We start from the raw sequence: 22,492 nt of genomic DNA on the forward strand, positions 1-22,492 counted from the left end.
ATTTAATGAATGAAAGGGGGCAATACTAGACATAAATAAAGAAATAGAAATAATAAAGAAGTGACAGGAGTACTGAGTAACATCTTGATCACACCTTCCAAGGCTCAGGATCTAATGCGGAAGAGGTGGTGGAAAGAATGTAAGAGCCAAAGGAAGGGTAGGACTCCTTAAAACATGCTCCTCCAGACACAAAATTTCCTACATATCCATGACCTCACTGTGCCTGACACTACCTACACAAGACCATCATAAGACGAGGAAAAGATCAGGACATCAAAATAAAGAGAGACTGAGTGAGTTGGGGAGGGGATATGATGGAGAATGGAATTTGAAAGGGGAAAGTTCAGGGGGTATGGAGGGTATTACCATGGGATTTTTTTTATACTCATGGAAAATGTTAATAAAAATTGAGAAAAAAAAGAAATAATAAAGAAAAAACAGTTACAATTAATACCAATACAGAACACAGTTAATGAAATAAAAAAAACTCTGTAGAAAATCTCACCAATAGAATGGATGAACGAGAGGACAGAATATCTAAGCTAGAAGACTAGGTGGCAGATCTAAGACAGTCCAACAAAGAGAAAGCCAAACTTATAGAAAAGTATGAGCAGGAATTTCAAGATATTCAGGACACTATGAATAGGTCAAACAAAAGAATTCAGGGCATAGTAGAAGGAGAAGAATTTCACACCAAAGGCATAGTTGGCATCTTCAACAAAACAATAGAAGTAAACTTCCCCCAAATTGTGAAAGAGGTCCCAGTGCAGATACAGGAATTCTGTAGAAGAACAGCCAGACAAAACATGGAAAGAAACTCTCCTCTCCATATTATAATCAAACTACCAAACATACAAACAAAAGAAAAATTATTGAAAGCAATCAGAGAGAAAAATCAAGTTACATACAAAGGCAAGCCCATCAGGATTACAGCAGATTACTCAACACAAACTTTAAAAGCCATAAGGGCTTGGAGTGATGTATTCCAAGTTCTGAAAGATAACAACTGTCACCCAAGGTTACTTTATCCTACAAAGCTATCCATTCAAAAAGACAGAGAAATAAGGGCATTCCATGACAAAAGCAGGCTAAAGGACTATTTGAAGACAAAACCAGCTCTACAGAAAATATTGGAAAGAACCCTCCATGCTGAAGAAAAAGAAAAGTACACATGTAAGGAACCAGGAAAAAACACACAATACTCAAATATTAGTTAACACAAGAGAGCAAAGGAAAACCGGAAGGACTACAAAAAAATGTCAAAAATGAATATACACATTTCAATAATATCTCTTAACAACAGCTGCAATGCACCAACCAAAAGAAATAGGTTTGCAGACTGGGTTAAAAAGCAGGATCCTTCAAGTTGTTGCCTACAAGAAACACACCTTTCTACAAAGGATGGACACTATCTTAGGGTAAAAGGTTGGAAAACAGTGTTTCAAGCAAATGGACATAGAAAACAAGCAGAAGTTGCTATCCTAATATCTGACAAGGTAGACTTCAGTTCAACATTAGTTAAGAAAGATAAGGAAGGCCACTTTATATTGATTAAAGTCACCCTCCAACAGGAGGACATTACAATCCTAAACATATATGCAACTAACATGGGCGCCCCCAAATTTATCCAACAAAAGCTATTAGAACTAAGGTCACAGATAATACCAAACAATATGGTAGTGAGTGACCTCAACACCCCATGTTCATCAATTGACAGGTCATCCCAGGAAAAAATAAACAAAGAGGCATCTGGACTAAATGAGGTCATAGAAGGAATGGACCTAACAGATATATACAGAACATTTCATCCAAATACTACATAATATATATTTTTTTCAGTAGCACATGGAACATTCTCTAAAATAGACCATATCTTAGGACACAGGCAAATCTTAACAAATACAGGAAAATTGAAATAATTCCTCACATTCTATCTGACGACAATGGAATCAAACTACAAATCAATAGCAAGAAAGGCCATAGAGCGTATACAAAATCATGGAAATTAAACAACACATTACTAAATGATGAGTGGGTCAATGAGGAAATCAAGAGGGAAATCAAAAAATTTATACAGTCAAACGATAATAAGAACACAACATACCAAAATCTCTGGGACAAAATGAAGGCAGTCCTAAGAGGTAAATTTATAGCTTAAAGTGCCTATGTTAAGAAATTAGAAAGGTCACAAGTAAATGACCTAATGCTTCACCTTAAAGCCATGGAAAAAGCAGAACAAGGCCAAACAAAAATCAGCATTTGGGAAGAAACAATAAAAATGAGGGCAGAAGTTAATGAAATAGAAACTAAAAAAAACAATCCAAAGAATCAGTAAAACAAAGATTTGATTCTTTGAAAGGAGAAAAACGATTCACAAACCCTTAGCAATTCTGACCAAAAGAAAGAGAGAAGAGACACAAAATAATAAAATTAGAGATGAAAAAGGTAACATCACAACAGATGCCAGAGAAATTCAAAATATCTTAGGGACATAATATCCAAGCATATACTCCACAAAGTATGAAAATCTGAAAGAAATGGCTGATTTCCATGATTTATATGAACAACCTAAATTAAATCAAGATGAGATTAATCACATAAATAAACCTATAACTATCATGGGGATCTGAACAGTTATCAAAAATCTCCCAACTAAAAAATCTCAGGCCCAGATAGATTCACTACTGAATTTTACCAAACCGTCAAGGAAAAGCTAACACCATTGCTTCTTAAGGTTTTCCAGGAAATAGAAAAAGAAGGTATTCTACCAAACTTCTTCTATGATGCTAGCAACACCCTGATACCAAAACCAGGCAAAGATAGAACAAAAAAAGAATATTACAGACCAATCTCTCTCATGAACATAGATGCAAAAATTCTCAACAAAATATTGGCAAACAGAACCCAAGAATATATCAGAAAGATCATTACCACTGACCAAATAGGCTTTATCCCAGAGATGCTGGGATGGCTCAATGTATTCAAATTGATAAATGTAATACATTATATAAATGGATTGAAGGACAAAAATCATATGACCATTCATTAGACACAGAGAAAGCATTTGACAAAATCCAACATCCCTTCATGATAAAAGTCCTACAGAGACTGGGAATAGAAGGAACATATCTCAATATAATAAAGGCTATTTACGATAAACCTACAGCCAACATATTACTAAATGGGGAAAAACTGGTAGCTTTTCCACTAAAATCAGGAACAAGACAAGGGTGTCCACTGTCCCCACTTTTATTTAATATAGTACTAGAAGTCTTAGCCCTAGCAATAAGGCAAGTGAGACACATAAAATGGATACAAATTGGAAAGGAAGAGATCAAGTTATTATTTGCAGATGACATGACTACCCTAAAGACTCTACTAGTAAACTGTTAAAGCTGATAAAAACCTACAGCCATGTAGCAAGATACAAAATAAATAGAGAGGAATCAGCAGCCTTCATATATGCTAACAACAAACACACAGAAGATGAGAACAAAGAATCACTCCTATTCACAACTGCATCAAAGAAAATAAAGTACCTTAGAATAAACCTAACCAAGAAAGTAAAGGACCTCTACAATGAAAACTTTAAAATACTCAAGCAAGAAATTGCAGAAGACACTAGGAAGTGGAAAAACATCCCTTGTTCCTGTATTGGAAGAATCAATATTATGAAAATGGCAATCTTACCAAAAGCAGTCTACACATTTATTGTAATCCCCACCAATATTCCAAAGGCATTCTTCATGGACATAGAAAAAAACAATCCAAAAATTCATTTAGAATCACAAAAAATCTTGAATACCTAAAATAATACTGAGCAACAAAAACAATGCTGGTGGTATCACCATACCTGATTTTAACCTATACTACAGAGCCATAGTAACAAAAACAGCATGGTCCTGGCACAAAAGCAGACATGTAGATCAGTGGAACTGAAAAGAGGACCCAGATGTAATTCGAAGTAGCTATAGCCACCTGATATTTGATAAAAATGCCAAAAGTACACATTGTAGAAAATACAGCCTCTTCAGCAAATGGTGTTGGGAAAACTGTATGTGTATCTGTAGAAGGATGAAAATAGATTGTTCTCTCTCTCCATGCACAAGAATTAAGTCCAAATGGATTAAACACCTTAACATCAGACCGGAAACTCTAATACTGCTGGAGGAAAAAGTAGGGGAAACCCTTCAACACATTGGTCTTTGCAAAGACCTTCTGAATACAACCCCAATTGCTCAGGCAATAAAACCACAGTTTAACCACTGGGACCTCATAAAATTATGAAGATTTTGTACTGCAAAGGACACAGTGAATAAAGCAAAGAGGCAACATACAGAATGGGAAAAAAAAAATCTTTGCCAGCTATATATCTGATAGAGGATTAATATATAGGATATACAAAGAACTCAAAAAGTTAAATAATAACAAATCAAACAAGCCAATTAAGAAATGGGCTATGGAGCTAAATAGAGAGTTCTCAAAGGAAGAAATACAGATGGCATATAAGCATCTAAAAAAAAGTTCTACGTCACTAGTCATCAGGTAAATGAAGATTAAAACTACATTGAGATTCCATCTTACTCCTGTCAGATTGGCCACCATCATGAAAACAAATGATCATAAATGCTGGTGGGGATGTGGAAAAAGAGTCACCCTTCTACACTGCTGGTATTAATGCAATCTGGTCCAACCATTGTGGAAATCAGTGTGGAGGTTCCTAAAACAGCTAAAGATTGATCTACTATATGACCCAGCTATAGCACTCCTAGGCATATATCCAAAGGACTCATCTCATTTCCTTAGAAGTATGTGCTCAACCATGTTTATTGCTGCTCAATTTATAATATCTGGGAAATGGAACCAACCTAGATGTCCCTCAACTGATGAGTGGATAATGAAGATGTGGCACATTTATACAATGGAGTTCTACTCAGCGGTAAAGAAAAATGAAGTTATGAAATTTGCAGAAAAATGGATGGATCTGGGAAGGATTATACTAAGTGTGGTAACCCAGGCCCAGAATGCCAAGCACCGCATGTTCTCTCTCATATGTGGATCCTATCTACCGATGATTGGGCTTCTGCGTGAGAAGGAAAAATCTCAGTAGCAGAGGCCAGTAAGCTATAAAAGAGATACAAAGGGAAGAGAAAGGAAGGGAGGAGAGTACTTAATAGGTTGGTATTGTATATATGTAAGTAAAAGAATAGATTAGATTAGAGTTACAGGTCAGCATGGCCTATGGTGGGACCCTGCCTCAAAAAGAAATAAAAAAGGTAGGAAAAAAGGAAGGAAGTTAAGAAGGAAGGAAGGAAGGAGGGAAAAAATTACCACACATATAATTGGAATTAGAAACTGAGATGCAAGGGGAAAACCTAAGGAACTTAATGATGCAATTAATCTCAAATACATAAAGAAACCCATCATTACAACTAGTATTATAAAAGTTAGCAATACCACAAAGAGTTTTAAGGGAAAGCACAACAGAAAAGGCAAGACAAGTTGTATATAAAAATACTGTACTTATACTGGTAGCTGATTTTCCAAAGGCAAAAACTGAAACCACAAGACAGTGGATTTATGTTTTCTTTGTGCTAAGAGAATTACATCTATTCCATGAAGAAATATATTTTAAGAATGAGGATGTAATAAGGCAATTTAAAACATATTCACATGTATACTAATAACAGACTATCAACAAAACAAATCCCCCAAAAAATAACCAAGCAGAAGGAAAATGATTCTAAATAGAAGGCTCAATATGCAAGAAATAAAGAATAGAAAGGAGGGAAAATATCAAGATATGTATGGTACTAATAATTTTAATCTTAGCACTAAGAAGAGAAGGTGAGTTTTGGAGGCCGGTCTGGGCTACAGAGTAAGTTCCTGTTGAGTGTAGGCTAGAATGAGAGAGCCTCCACCTTGAAGCAACAACAACACAAAGGATTCAGAAAAAAAAAAAAAAAAAACACATTAATGTGATCTAAGATTCTTATGTAAATTTTTGGAGCTTAAAGATATTGAGTATTGAGTCTAATCATTAATTAAGCATGTAAATTTTCCTATATCTTTCCATAAAAGAAGTATAAAGTATATAAATTCTAAAACAGTAATACAGAAAAAAAGATGTAAAAATTAACCAAAAGAATTCATGAAAGGAGAAAGGAATGAATACAGGTAACTAAAAGAGAAATAGGGGCTGGAGAGATGGATTAGTGGTTAAGGCAATTGCCTGCAAAGCCAAAGGCCCCAGGTTCAATTCCCCAGGACCCACATTAGCCAGATAGATTCACAAGGGGGTGCATGCATCTGGAGTTCATTTGTACTGGCTGGAGGCCCTGGCATGCCCATTCTCTCTCTGTCTCTCTTTCTCTCCCTCTTTCTCTGTCAAATAAATAAAAATATTTTAAGTGAGAAATAGGATGATAAGATGGATTAATCAAACATGCACACCAGTGTCCAGATCCCTAGGACCCACATAAAAAGCTTGGAACAAGAATGCACAACTGGATATCCCAGTGCTAGGGAAGTGAAGAGAGGAGGATCGCTCACAATTGCTGACCAGATTGTTAGTGTAGCCTAATAGTGCAAGAGTTTTATTACATCACCTATCCCTATAAATGGAGTTTCTGGTGAGATTTCTAGAAAGTTTGGACTTCCTGTCAAGATGGTGGATTTGGAACTACACTAGAACTTCAGGGGAGAGAGAAGTCAAGATTTGAGGGCTTCAGTACTAGAGTGGACCTAGCAGATATGCCCCTCCCCACTAGGTTCAGGGGTGCACAAACTGGGAATCTGCCAATACCTATATGCTCTGTGATCTGTAGCACAGCTAGGTTGCAAAAGCAGACAACCTACTGTTCTCTCATAGTGGGGCAGTCAGTGTCTACCTAACTGCATATGGCCTTGCTGAGCACTGGTGGGTAGGGTGGGGCAATTGGGTAATCACCTTCCTTCACACACCATGCTTTCAGACAGGGGATCAAACCATGTAGCAGGTGGTGTATGCTGGCGCTATACAAGTAAGACTTCCACAGGATTCAAAACTGGCCACAAGGGGAACAGGGACAAGTGCTTTCACTGCTGGGAAGCCCTTTCTTCATGTTGGCAAATGGGCTGTCCTCCTAAGCTCCATGGGGGAGGCATGGCTGCAGGAACATTGTCTAATGGTTGTCTTGACCTCCACATGGGTGGTATGTGGGAATGAGCTTGCTCCACACATGAATACTGTATCAGGCAGCAACCAGCACTAAGCTGCTGGCATGCACCAGGCCAACACAAGCAAGGCTTCTACAGGCTATATATCTGGGGTACAGGGGAAAGCTAGGGCAGGTGCTTTCACTGCTGGTAGCCCATTCTCCACTGGGCTGTCCTCATGAGCTCTACAGATAAGGTCTTTCTGATCTCTACAATGGGAGGGGGCCTACAGAAACTAGCTACAGAGCTGGGGCACAATGGAGCAAGCTGAGACCACACTCTTGTACTTTTAAATATATGACAAAACAATGAAAACAAAGAGAGAGTGCAAAAAGGAGCAAGCATGAAACAGCTCATTACATAGAAGATAAACCCATCAGAACTACCTCTGATTTTTCAATGGAAACTGTAAAAGCCCAATGGGCCTGTAATGGAGTACTTCAAAGTCTAAAAGTATATAGCTTCCAACTGAAACTACTGTACTCAATGAAAGTATCCCTCATAACACAAGATGAAAGGAGAATTTTATGAAATAACCCATTATAAATATATGTGTACAAAGCCAAACCTACAGAGAATACTTCAGGGAATATTCCACATAGGAGGGTTGAAAAACCAACCTCAAGAGCCTACAAGAGGGAAAGTACAATAACCAAAAGTAGAATAGACATGAAAATATGTAAAGCTCAAGAAAGTTCCAAATCCCACAAAGCCTTCAGCATGACAAAGATTAAATCAAACCTCATAGTTATGAATTTAAACATTAATGGTCTCAATTCCCCAATCAAAAGACACAGGTTAACTGAGTGGATCAGTAAAATGGTGCTTTGTCTTTAAGAAACCCACCTGATCCCTAAGCACAAATACCTCCTCAGGGTGAAAAGATATAAAATAATTTTCCAAGCAATTGAAAATAAGAAACAAGGCACACTCTTCTGTTCCTGTTGTCCACCTTATGTGGGCCAGGGGGTGATGTCCACCCTCTGCTCATGCCATCGTTTTCCCTGCCATCATGGAGTTTCCCCCTTGAGCCTATACCAAATTAACCCCCCCCACAAAAAAAAAAAAGCTGCTCCTGGTTGGGTGATTTCTACTAGCAATGCAAACCTGACTGCAACAGTAAAGTGGTACTGAAACATGGAGTTGCTGCTAGACAACTGACTGTGTGGCTTAAGGCTTTTAGAGCTGATTTCAAGAGGATTGTGGAAAGATTTGAAACCTTGGCCTAAGAAACACCTTGCAGTGCTCTAAATACAGTTTGATGGAGGTTGGGTTTTCTTGGTATTATGACTCAGTTAAAAGATCTTGGGCCATGGGATATTTGAACATCATTGGGATTGATTAAAAACTATGGGGATTTTTATGTTGGACTGAATGCATTGCATTTTACATCATGTATGGGTATTGGTTTACTAGGCCAGGGGCAAAATGTAGTGATTTGATTCAGGTGTCCCCAATAAACTTAAGTGTTCGGAATGCTAGGTTCCCAGCTGATGGAGATTTGGAAATTAATGCCTCCTGGAGGCAGTGTATTGTTGGGGGGTGGGCTAATGGGTGCTACAGCCAGTTTTCTCATGCCAGTGTTTGGCACACTCTCCAGTTCCTGTTGTCCATCTTATGTGGGTCAGGGGGTGATGTTCATCTTCTGTTCATGCCATCATTTTCCCTGCCATCATGGAGCTTCTCCCTCGAGCCTGCCAGCCAAAGTAAACCTCTCCCCACCCCCACAAGCTGCTCTTGGTTGGGTGATTTCTATCAGCAATGCGAACCTGATTGCAACATATAGTTTGTCAAAATTTATATTTACGTAGCTATAGTCTACTTTGAAATAATTAAGGCAAACTGGAAATGCAAAATTATGATGGAACCATTTGTTATACTATTATGGCATTATTGTAAATTAAAAAAAAGAAAATAAGAAACAAGTGGTTGTAGCAATACTAATATGTGACAAAATAGACTTTGATCCAAAAGTAATAAAAAAAGACAAAGAAGCCACTTTTTACTCACCAAGGGAACAATCCAACAAGAGATCACAATTTATGAAGTAAAATCTACTTGACAACAAATCAGAAATAAATCGTAATACCATCATAGTAGAAGACTTTAATACCCCACTATTATTAATAGATCATCCAAGCAGAAAATTAACAGGGAAATAACCGAGATTAACAACACCATAGATCAATTAGACCTAATAGACGTCTACTGATCATTCCACCCCAATTCCAATGAATCCATATTCTTCTCAGCAGCAAGTAGAATAATCTCTAAAACATGTCACCTATTAGGGCATAAAGCATGCCTCTAAAAATTCAGGAAAATTGACATGACTATCTGACAATGATGCATTGAAGTTAGAAATTAACAATAAGAGAAACAATAGAAAACACACGAGGTTCTGGAGTCTGAACAACATGCTACTGAACAAAGAATGGATCATAGAAGAAATCCAAAAGGAAATTGTAAAATTTCTAGAACGGAATGATAATGAAAATGCAATGGTGTCCCTGGTGGTCTAGTGGCTAGGATAATGAAAATGCAACATACAAGAACTCACAGGACACAATGAAGGCAGTTCTAAGTGGAAATTTTATAGCACTAAACACCTTCATAGCACAGAGATCTCAAACCATCCACCTAAAGGCATTGGAAAAATAAAAACAATCCTATCCTAAGAGTTCCAGACAGAAAGAAACAATTAAAATCAGAGCATAAAGAATCAATGTTTTCTCTCATATGTGGCTCCTAAAGTAGACCAACTAAAGAGGACAGCAAAAGGCAGTAAGCATTAGGAATATGGGTGTATAACTAGAATGAGACCAGGAAAAAGTAAAAACAGGGAGGGGGGAGAGGAAGGGATAACAGACATACTAATAGAGAGAGAAAGATATGTGGCTGGTAATAGTTATAAAACTAGAATCCTTGCTCCTGGATACCAGTATACAAGATATAACCCCCAATTAATGAAGGTGGACAGACCAGGCCAATATGGCCAGTAGAAGGTGAAATATGCTTAGTCCTAAAATCATTGGTTCTGATTTGTGAATCCTGGAACCAGAATAGGATGATTCCCTCACAGCGGGCAGTTGGCCAGGGAGATCTGTGAAGTTTCCCCCAAAAGCAGGCCATTGGCAAGCACCTGGTTACCCAACAGAGGTAAAACATAAGACCCTATTGCTGAAGACACCACAGAATGTCATCTCAGTACACTGAGAGACCACATGGGAACTGGGAGGAAAGACAATCCTCTCCAACACTCATGGTGCTGGAAAGTGTTATGGGAGTTGCTACAGGACAATGGTCACCAACAGTACAAATAAGTAGGAGACCCTGAAAGCCACACAGTCCATCACCCGATCAAGAAATACACATTGTGAAATAGTGTCATACAGCCTTTATGGGTAACCCTCAGATTGGGCATGAAGCCTGCTCAGTGGAAGAGAACCTATAACTGGTGCTGGGAACCAAGTCAGCATCCCATAAGCAGGAACATATAAACACCCCAGAGAGAAGCTCCCATTCTTCTCTGGAGAAGTTGAGTGAGTAGCCTCATAAAAAAAAAAAAAAAATGTCTCTCAAACTTCTAGTGGTGTCCCATTTAAACACAGAGATAAATTTTATTCTACAGCTAGCAATGAATACTGGAGAGATCTAAGATCTATCAATTCTACAAGACAGCTTACTGTTCACCACATGACGTGACACCTCTACCACATTCTCAGGGTACCAGAAGAAACTACAGAGGTAGCAGCAACACTTGCTCACAATGCTAGACTGACAACTGTCTCCAGGGAAATAGCAACAAAAATGGTGGGGAACTGAAACACATCCTAGAAGCTATATAGAGAGGTCAACACTAAAATCAAACTGATAACACATCCACTGAGGTTCTGAGACTATTAGGGAATAGGGAGCATGAAGATTGTAAGATCCACATGGTGGGTAGAAATATCCTGAGGCACAGCCCTCCCCAGAGACTGACAGAAGCCCTAATTACACCAGAGTGAATACTAAGGACCCTACTGAGGAGGGCCCACAGGGAAATGGGGATTGGGTGCTAAAGGATACATGCTATAGCCTATGTAAATTAGAAAGTGAGCTAAGGCACAGATGTGATTTTCCTTTTCTTTCTTTTCAGTTTTTGAAAATGCATGCCAGTCTTTTAAATGATTCTCAGCCCCCGAAGTAACACTCAAGAAGTTCTTAAGCTCAGTCATATAGTAATTTTGAATAAGATAGTGTAAGAGCAGCCTAAACAAGTATATTACTAATTACTGTTCTAAGCTCCTGGTCCTCTTCAAAGAATTGTTTTGTTTTTTTTTTTTTTTGACTACTATATTAAGAAAAAAAGTCAACATTGATACATGTTGCCTAAAGGAAAAAACTTGTGAAGAATCAGAGAACATATACTCATTAAATTTCTATGACACACAAGGTAAAAAGATGAATTAAGACTGCACAAAGAGCTTGACTTGCTACACTGAAAACTGAAGGGACATATTACAGCAAAGAGAACTAATTTGATGCTTTTCATAAGAACTTCAGCTTTGCCAAGGCTTACTACTCCATGAAGGTGTCTCAGTGTCAGCCCATAGAACAGAGCCTTCTTTCTTCTTTTCACTTATGGGATAATTTTGATGAATTTCTGGATGGATGTCACATATAAAAGGAAAAGAGTTCATCGACGACTTCATGCCATTTCATTTTGGAAGAGCTGGAGGAAGGTCCCTGGGTCTCCATTTCCCAGTGCCACCTCTTCCTTGGTGTGGAATTCTTGCTCTCTCTGCAGGTGGCATTGTTCAGTCTCAGTTTGGGTTTTTTGGTTTGTTTTAGCCTGACGTTTTTTAGGTTCTTTCTCTTGCAGGGCTCAGACATCTTCCTCTCCACCTACAGAAGCTGCTGGGTCCCTTGAAACTGACTTCAAGGCCCAGCCTAACGGCTTAAATCCACACATAGGCCCCTCAAGCCCCAGATGTGATTTCTTACACAAACTTATTGTGTAAGATCTTTGATCAAAATAAATAAATCAAACCACAAAAAAAATAAGGTAGAAGATATCTGGCATTAACCTCTGGCTGCCACACACACACATCTGCACATACTAATGCACCAACACACATATGAACACATGCACCCATAGCAAACACACATACTCATGCAAAAGTAATACGTGTTTTTGTTATTAAAACAAGTGCAAGTAAGTAGTACGTACTGAAGTTCCCTGGAAAAAATAGTCATAGCTACCTTAAAAATTCTAGAAGGCTGATTGACTGATTAGAACTTTGTGACTTGATGGTTGTGGAGAGTTGGATCTAGAACCAAAGTATCTTGAGCTATCTCATTATATATACACAGCCACTCATTTCCCGCCTCTGTGACTCATCTAAGATCCTTAACACTATCAAATGACATCTTTTGCAATGTATTAACAGACCATTGCCTTTCACCAAACCAAAAGCTAAAACTGTCATCAGATAGCCTCAGAGACCTATAGCACAGATTTACCCTCCTTGCTGTAACCAACCCTCACCTGATTTTCCTACAAGTTTATTTTAAAGTCTTAGTTTATGATTTTCTTTGATGTTGTTACTATAAAAACTTTATTCAACTGTTTCCATGCTGGAATGTGTTATTTTGGGTAACCTAAATGCATAGTCCTGGGTTATGGTCACTTATATTTGGCTCAAAAATAAATCTTTCATTCCCTTTGTAGTGAGAGCTGTGTTTTGCATGTATGGTTTCAGTTGTTTTGTGAGTTAAACTTAGTTTCCAAAATTAATGTTCATATATCAAATAAGATATCTTTAATATTAAAACCAATGAAACATATTTCAAATGGAATTTTCATCTTTTGTACACCTAAAATGTTCAATTTAATATATTTGGACATAAAAATGTCCTTATTGTTGCAGGAAATGGAATATATTTAATTTTTTTCTCTTCTATCTTGATTGAAGACTCTACCAGCTGGTTACATTCATTATCTAATGCAGTTGTGGCATATTGTTTGCTTGATATTTGATATAATTTCTACATAGACATGTTGTATTTTATGATATATCAGATGTAATGAATTTTAAGTATATCAAATGATTGAAATTAGATAAATTAAATATATACTTCTCTTCAAGTCAGTATATATTCAATTAAGTATAATATTCTACATAAGTAAACTGCCATGTTTGAGAGACTTCTAAGATTTATGCTTTCTTCTTGCATAGCCTGAAAATTCTTGTGAATTTTTTGCCTATTTATTTTCCTTTCTGAAGAATCTACTTCAAACCTTCTTTAAAAGTCAGCTTTAGTGCCTTCTAAAGTATTATAAGCAAATAAAATATCATTTCCTCAAATATGTAGGGCTCCTATGAGATGTAACTAGTGTATCAAACAAATATCAAAGACAGCTTGGGAGCTGGTTCAGCTGAACTGATTGGGAGGGTCCTTGAGACAAAGACAAAAATTTGCCTTAGTTACTTTTAATAAAAGCATTTCCAAGTGTGTTGGATGTATCAATAAAGATTATCCCCAAAATGGTTGTCATGCTTTGCTTATATTCATAGACTTATAATTTAAAGTGTATTTCATGGAGTTTATTAGTAGGAGATATCTCAAATCAGTGGGTTATATAAAATTTATAAGTATATATACTGGTATTATAAAGCAAGTCTGCTTGTCAGGTAGATACTTCTAGTGGCATAAATGCTAAGGAGATTGTAAGGTTTTCTGCTAAGGCTGTTTCTCTACAAATTTCCAACAGTAAGATGGCTAACTGTTTGAAGCTAGACTTCTTGCTTTTTTTATCAGTGGGTAATAAAATTAATAAATTTGTTACAGTTTCTCTTAATAGTCTTATAAGAAAAATGGTTAATTATGGGTTGAGATAACTGAAGGAACTGGGAAGGAATTTTCCAATGTTGGACATGGAATGCTTGTTAAAAATGCCTTTTTTGAGTGGAACTTAGACTAGAATGTTAAAGTATGTGGATGAAAGAGTGCACATGTAGAAATGATATAGGAGATCTAAAAAGATAAAATTTTGCCCAAAATTAATTTCCTTTTATGAGGAACAAAAAGCTATTTTTCAGGCTAAATATAGATAAAAATCATGCCTAAAATTAAAGAGATTTCAACTGTCTACAGACTCTTAAGTATACTCTAAAATTTTTATATAGGAACATACACTTAATCTAAATTCAGCTTGCATTAGACATAGGTGATGTCCTATGCTAGGTGGGTCACAAAGTCATAAGCACTGATGTAATTCACATTCTTTGAAAGTCTAACCAGATTAAGCATAGACAAGACCCTATCACCTTGTGTATTTTCAAATGGGTAAAGTAAATTTCCTAGGTGAAAACAAAAACTTCAGTATAGGATCAAGAATGTTGGGATGCTTTAGCTCTCTGATCTGTCATTTTCTTTTGCTCTTGCTTACTGTTATATGTTTTTTAAAGTCATGGCAAGCTGGACTCTGGAAAAAGGGATGGTACCTCCTTTTTCTCAGACCCCATGTAAATTTAAGCCATGTGAACCCCAGATCCTGTCCAGAGACAAAATGGCCATTTGTCTCTGACAAGGAAAAGGGAATGAAAAATAGCATATAACCCTGGTTCTCTTTATAGTTCTCCTTTGAACACCTAAAGCCACATCTGTTAGAAGAAATTTCTCACTAGACAAGAAGTCAAATCAATAAACTGCGTCAAAGTATTTGATCAGGTTACAAACTCCTTACATAAGACCATCATCAGGCTTACCTAAAGTGTGTATCAAGGTAAAAACATATGATAAAAAGACATCAAGTAAATGATCTTGTCTATCTCTCTAGTATCAACAAAGGGTAGGATCCCTATATTTAAGGTAATAAAACCAGAGATTACCTTTAAAAGAATAACAACAACCCTTTAGTCCCAAACATTCACGGACAAGTGGGGGAACTCCCACAGAGGCTCCCACAGAGTGAAGAAGGGGAAGCGGTCCCAGGAACACTCTCCCTCACCCCCAGTATGACATATAAGCTGCCAAGACAGGAGTAAGGGCAGAAATCTGCATTTGTACTTAGCATGACCAATGGCAAACCTTGTATGTCATGATGTAAGGCACATGCTGTGGTCTGGGGGGAAAAGTCTAGAGGAACCTGATCTTGGAAGCTGGCATTGATTAGCATGGATAACTATCTTGGAACTTTCTTGCTCCAGGAGGCACATAGCCTATGCTGTGTATACTGCTTTGATTGGAGAGAAAACAGGAAAGTTTCAGCCAGGCATGCCACTGCTTGCCTTTGACTATAACACTCAGGGAAGCTGAAATAGGAGGATGGCCATGAGCTTGAGGCTGCCTTGAATTCCAGGGGTCAGGCTTAGGCTAAAGCAAGACCTTGCCACAAAAGAAACTTCATCTCCCTAATCAAGCTGGGGAGATGCCCCCCTCCAACAAGAATGTTCAAGTCTGGATGGGGCATAACCTGACAAAAGATTCTGCTTTTAACTTTCCTCCACATAGTTTTGGATGGCACAGTTGGCTTCCAAGTTACCCCTAAAGTGTCTGCTACCCTGTATGCTTAAAACCTGGGCTCATTTAGATAGGACAGGGAGAACAGGAATTGCCCATTACTTCTCTCCAGAGACATAAGGAAACTGTTAGAAAACATACTAATGTAGCTCCTGATAATATGGAGTAGGAAAGTCTTAAGAGCTTAAAACAGTTGATCCAACTCCCCCCACACGCTGGTCTTGGTTCCCTGCACTGACAGTGTGCAGGCAGGCACAGCCATGTGGAATGAATAGACCAGACCCCTGTTTCCCAGCTCCTCCCATCCCCCAAATTTGGGTTCCCTGTGCCTATGTGTGTACAGGGGGTCACATAGAACAGTCTGTGTGAGTAGGCCAGACCAGTGTTTCTAGGCTCCAATAACCACCCTGGTCTGGGTTCCCTGCACAGACTGTGTGCAGGTGGGTCCTGCAGTGAGGAGTAGGCCACACCCCTTCTTCCTGGCTCCTCCCCATTCTCTGGTACAAGTTTCCTGAGCCTGTGTGCTACAGAGTGCATGGAGTAAGTATGGCAGATCATTGATACCTGGCTCCTCCAAACCCACTGGTCCTGATAGCCCCCATTGTTCCATGCATGGGGAGGTCTGGGCCTTGTGTAAGCTGTGGAATCACACTTTTAGCTTTGGTATCCTGACTGGCCACTGGGTACCAACATCGCTGTTCACCTGAGTCAGAGGGGGGTGCATGGGCCAAAGGACAAAAGCTTACTTCTTCCTAAATAAAATAAAGAGTCTTCTGAATATGGATAGATAACAATACAAAAAACAAACAAACAAACAATGAAAACAAGAAAACTCAAAGGTCACCACCAAGGATGCCTAGTCCTACAATGGAAGCCCCCAGTGAAATCATAAAAAACAATATTAACAGAAATTCATTTCCAAAATGAAAACAACAATGAAGGAGACCCTGATCATAAAATGGCTAAACTGGAAGCAAACCATCAAATAACCAACAATTGTATCAATGAAATTGAACAGAATCATCACCTAGAACATTCAGTTTTGACAGTAGGCTTAATTGAATGAAGAAATTATTAAAAAAAATTACCTTAAAAAACTCTCTAGAACCCCTCACCAACAGAGTTACTCATGTGGAAGACAGAACTTCTGACCTGGAAGTCAAAACAGAAGAAATTGATTGGGAGGCCTAAAACTTTGATAAGTTCAAAAAATCAAGTGAATAGAATATGAAGGAACTGTGGGACACCCTAAAATGACCAAACATCATTATCATGGGTATACCAGAATGAGAGGGAATCAAGGCCAGAGGCATAAAGACCATATTCAACAAAATTATTGAAGGAAAGTTTCCAAATCTCTCAAAAAAGAGGGCCATTCAGATACAAGAAACCCACAGAACACCAGACAGCACCAAAGAAGAAACTCTCCAAAACGCATCATACTTAAAACTCTTAAAAACAAAAGCAAAGAGAGAGTGTTAAAAGCAGCAAGACAGAAACAATTCACAACACACAAAAGCAATCCCATCAGAATTATAGCAGATTTCACAATGGAAATCCTGAAAGCCAGAAGGGCCTGGAAAGGAATACTTCAAAGTTTGATGAACTATCTCTTCCAACTCAAGCTACTCTACCCAGCAAAAGCATCCCTCATAATAGACGATGAACAAAAAATTTTCTATGAAAAAAGACAACTCTATGATGATATGAACACAGAGCCAAGCCTACACAGAATACTTAAGGGAATACTCCACACAGAACAGTCAAACAACCAATCTCAAGAGCCATCAAGAAGATCACAATAACAAAAATAGACAAGGCTCAAAATCATACAAAACATAATAAAGAACCAAATCACATAAAATACCTCATCATGGCATGAATTAATTAAAAATTCACAGTAATAACCTTAAATATTAATAGTCTTAACTCACCTATCAAAAGACACAGATTATCAGGATAGATCAAAAAATTGCACTTTTTTCTCAAGGTAGGGTCTCAATGCACACTTTTATCTGCCGTCTTTTAGAAACCCACCTCACCACTAAATATAGACACCTCCTCAGGGGGAAAGTTTGGGAAATGGTATCCTAAACAAATCAAACAAACAAACAAAAAAAAGCTGGTGTTGCTGTATTAATATCTGAAAAAAGAGACTTCAAGCCAAAGCTAATCAAAAAGGACAAACAAGCCCATTTCTTATTCATCAAGGAAATGATCCAACATGAACACATCACAATCATAAATATATATGCTCCAAACACAGGGGCACCACAGTTTATAAAACAAAATATACTTGACAATAAAACAGAAATAAATACCAACACCATCATAGGTGGAGACTTCAATACTCAATACTTCAATATCAATAGATCATCCAAACAAAAAATCAACAGGGAAATAAGAGAGGTCAACAACATCATAGATCAAATAAACCTAACAGATAGTTACAGAACTTTCCACCCCAATCCTACAGAATACACATTCTTCTCAGCAGCCCAAGGAACCTTCCCCAAAATTGACCATCTGATAGGCCATAAAGTATGCCTTCATAAAGTCAGGAAAATCAAAGTAACTTCCTGCATCATGCCAGATCACAATGCTTTAAAGATAGAAACTAACAACAAGAGATACATCAAGAATTCCACCACCTCCTGGAGATTAAACAATGAACATTTATAAGCAGTGAATGGATCTTGGAAGAAATCAAAAAGAAATTGCAGAATTCCTAAAATTGAATGATAATGAAGACACAACCTACCAAACTTATGGGAGAAAATTAAGGCTGTCATAAGGGGAAAATTTGCATTCCTAAATGCTTTCATTACAAATACAGAGAGAACCTAAATTAGTTACATTACTGTCCTGTTAAAGACACTGGCAAAACAAGAAGAAACCAACCTAAAGAGCTCCACACAGAATTTTTTTTTTTAAAAAAAATCTAGATTAGAGAAGAAATTAATGAATTGAAAACTAAGAAAACAATTTTTAAAAGCTGGTGACACAAAGAGCTGGTTTGTTGAAAAAATAAACAAGTTGACAAACCCCAGGCCAAAATGATGAAGCAAAGAAAAAAGAAGTCTCAAATTAGCAAAATCAGAAATGAAAAAGGAGAGATCACAACAGACATCAATGAAATTGGAAGAATCATTGGGCATACTTCCAAAACCTCTCCTGCAAAAAGAAAATTCCAGGACTGGATAGTTTCTCAGCTGAATTCTATCAAACCTTCACTGAAGAACTGAAACCAATATTTCTCACACTGTTCTGCATATTTGTAAACCAGATAATCCTCCACAACTCCTTTTATGAAGCTAGCATCACCCCAATACCAAAACCAATCAGAGATGCAACAAGGAAAGAAAACTAGAGGCCTTTATACCTAATGAACTTAGGTACAAAGATCCTGAACAAAATCCTTGAAAACTGAATTCAACATCACATCAAGAGCATTATCCATCTTGATCAAGTAGGCTTCATACCAGGGATGCAGGAATGATTTCATATATGGGAATCGACCAGTGCAATACACCAAATAAATAAACTGAACCATAAGAACCACAGGATCATCTCTCTTGATGGAGAGAAAGCCTTTGACAAAATACAACACAAATTTATGATTAAAACAATGGAAAGAATTAGCTTGGAGGGTTTGTAACTTAACACGAAAGGCTATACACAACGCTCCTAAAGCCCAGATAGTACTAATGGGAAAAAACCCAAGGAGTTCCCACTGAGATTGGGCACAAGACAGGGGTGCCCACTCTAACCACTGCTCTTCAACATAGTACTAGACACAATAACCCTAACAAAAAGACAGGAGAAAGAGATAAAAGGGATTCAAATTGGAAAGGAAGAAGTCAAGTTACCCCTATTTGCAGATGACATGTTCCTATATGTTGCAGTCAGGTTTGCATTGCTGGAAGAAATCATCCAACCAAGGGAAGCTTGTGGACAAACAGGTTTATTTTGGCTTACAGACTTGAGGGGAAGCTCCACGATGGTAGGGGAAAATGTTGGCTTGAGCAGAGGGTGGACATCACCCCCTTGCCAACATAAGGTGGACAACAGCAACAGGAGAGTTTGCCAAATATTGGCTTGAGGCAAGCTGGGAGTGGTGGTGCACGCATTTAATCCCAGAACTCGGGAGGCAGAGGTAGAGGATCACCATGAGTTCAAGGCCACCCTGAGACTCTATAGTGAATTCCAGGTCAGCCTGGGCTAGAGTGAGACCCTACTTCAAAAAACCAAAAAATTATATATATATATATATATGTATATATATATATATATATATATATATATATATATATATATATATATAGGCTTGAGGAAACTGCCTATAACATCCATAAACCCTCCCCCAAATCTCCATGATCTGGGAACCTAGCATTGAAAACAACTAAGCTTATGGTGGACACCTGAATCAAACCACCATACTATATATAAGTGATCCAAAAGTCTCCATTTCAAAACTTCTAAAGGTGATAAGTTCCTTCAGCATAGAAGCAAAATACAAAATCAGTGCACAAGGATTATTATTTTTTTTCTATATACAAAGGACATTTATACAAAGAAAGAAATCAGTGAGGATGTCTCATTTTCAATAGCAACAAAAAATTGAAGACCTCTTGAAATAACACTAACCAAGGATGTGAAAGACCTATATAATGAAAACATAAAAACCATCAACAAGAAAATAGAGTAGGACTTGAAAAGATGGAAAGTCCTCCCATTCTCCTGGATAAGTAGAATTAATATTGTGAAAATGGCAATTCTACCAAAAGCAATATGTAGATTTAATGCAATGCCAATAAAAATACCAGCTTCATTTTTTATAGAGATTGAAATAAAATGATCTCAAAATTCATATGGAATCACAGAAGGCCTCAGATACCCAAACATACACTCAGCCAAAACAAAACAACACAACAACAACAAAAATACCCTCTGGTTGTACCATCATACTAGATCTAAAGATAGATTAAAAACCATAATGACAAAAAAAGCACAATGCTGGGATAAAAAATAAAATAAAATAAAGCATACATCAATGGACCAGAATTGAAGACCCAGACCTTAGGTCAAGTAACTACAGCTGTCTGATCTTTGACAAAGGTACCAATAATGTAGACAAAAGAAAAGACAGCATCTTCAGCAAGTGGTGTTAGACAAGTTAGATATAGAAAAATTAAATTAGAGCTGGACATGGTGGTGCAAGCCTTTACTCTCAGCACTCAGGAGGCAGAGGTAGAAGGATTGCCATGAGTTCAAGGCCACCCTGCGAATACAGAGTGAATTCCAGGTCAGTTGAGACTAGAGTGAAACCCTATCTCAAAAACCCAAAATAGTACTCACTTTGGCAGCACATATACTAAAATTGGAATGATACAGAGAAGATTAGCATGGCCCCTGCACAAGGATGACATGCAAATTTGTGAAGTGTTCCATACTTTTTCCTAACTGTGTAAAAAAAAATAATAATAAATAAATAAATAAAAAGAAAAAATATAAAAAGAATTATTAAATTAGAACTACTCATTTCACCATACACAAAAATCAAGTCCAAATGAATTAAAGTCATCAGTATAAGGCCTGAAACTCTTCACCTACTGAAGAAAAAATAGGATGCATTCTCCACAATATAGGACTGGGAAAAGAATTCCTGAACAAAATCCCAGTATACCAGAAAATTAAACAAGATCTCAACCAATGGTATCTCTTGAAGTTAAAGAGCTTTTTCATAGACAACCATACCATAAGCACAGCCAATGAATTAACAGCTGAATGGGAGAAAATCTTTGCCAGCAATACCTCTGAATCTACAAAAAAAAAAACCTCAAAAACCTGAACAATAAAAACTCAAACAACCCACTTGAAAAGAGGGGCACAGAACTGAATAGGGAGTTCTCAGAGGAAGAATTACAAATGGCTAACAAACATTTAAGAAAAGGTTCAACATCCCTAACCATTAGGGTAATGCAAACTAAAACAATGAGATTACACATCATCCCAGTAAGGATATCAAACACTAAAAATTCAAATGAAAACAAATGCTGGTGAGGATGTGGAGAAATAGGAACCTTCATTCACTGTTGGTGGGAAGGTAACATCTTACCTTACAACCACTATAGAACGCAAAAAGGAGACTCCTGAAAAGGATAAGAATAGAGTTATCAATAGACACATTTACTCACTCACTGGACATTTATCCTAAAAGTTCCATACCTCAGTTCAGTGAAATTTGCTCAACCATATTTATAGATGCTCAATTCATAATAGCTAAGAGTTGGAATTAACCCAGATATCCATCATTAGACAAATGCATAAACAAGATGTGGTATATCTACATGATGGAAATCTACACCGCAGTAAGGACAAATGACACAATGAAATTTGAACAAAAATGGTTGAACTTGGAACAGATCAACCTTAGCAAACTCATCCAACCACAGAAAGATAATCATTACATTATCTCACTCATCTGTGGCTCCTAACCTGAATATGACTGAGATGCTGGCATAGCTAATAAGCATCATGAGGACCAAAATTTGGGGAATGTAAGGATGGGGGACACAAAATTGGACCCAAATGGCAATAGTACCATAAAATTCTACATCCTAAAAGACACACTAAATGGTTGAAACTTCATCAGGTCCTTAGAGGGAACACCTGTATCACAGGGCCCTTGAGAGTGTAAGATGAAGACTAACCTTAATCTTCTCTTGTTTTTCTCTCTATCTCTCCCTCTTCTCTCTCTTTTCTATATCTTTTTTCATATTAC

General features: G+C 37.5%; 1 non-coding gene across 1 annotated transcript; it reads left to right on the forward strand.

Annotated features, from left to right (window-relative positions):
- The first annotated feature begins 21,058 nt into the window (after positions 1-21,058).
- Positions 21,059-21,165, forward strand: LOC123456802. The gene has a single exon (XR_006634680.1). It is a non-coding gene; the product is annotated as a U6 spliceosomal RNA (small nuclear RNA).
- Positions 21,166-22,492: the final 1,327 nt, after the last annotated feature.

This window comes from Jaculus jaculus, chromosome X (assembly GCF_020740685.1).
Source record: "Jaculus jaculus isolate mJacJac1 chromosome X, mJacJac1.mat.Y.cur, whole genome shotgun sequence".
Classification (NCBI taxonomy): Eukaryota; Metazoa; Chordata; class Mammalia; order Rodentia; family Dipodidae; genus Jaculus; species Jaculus jaculus.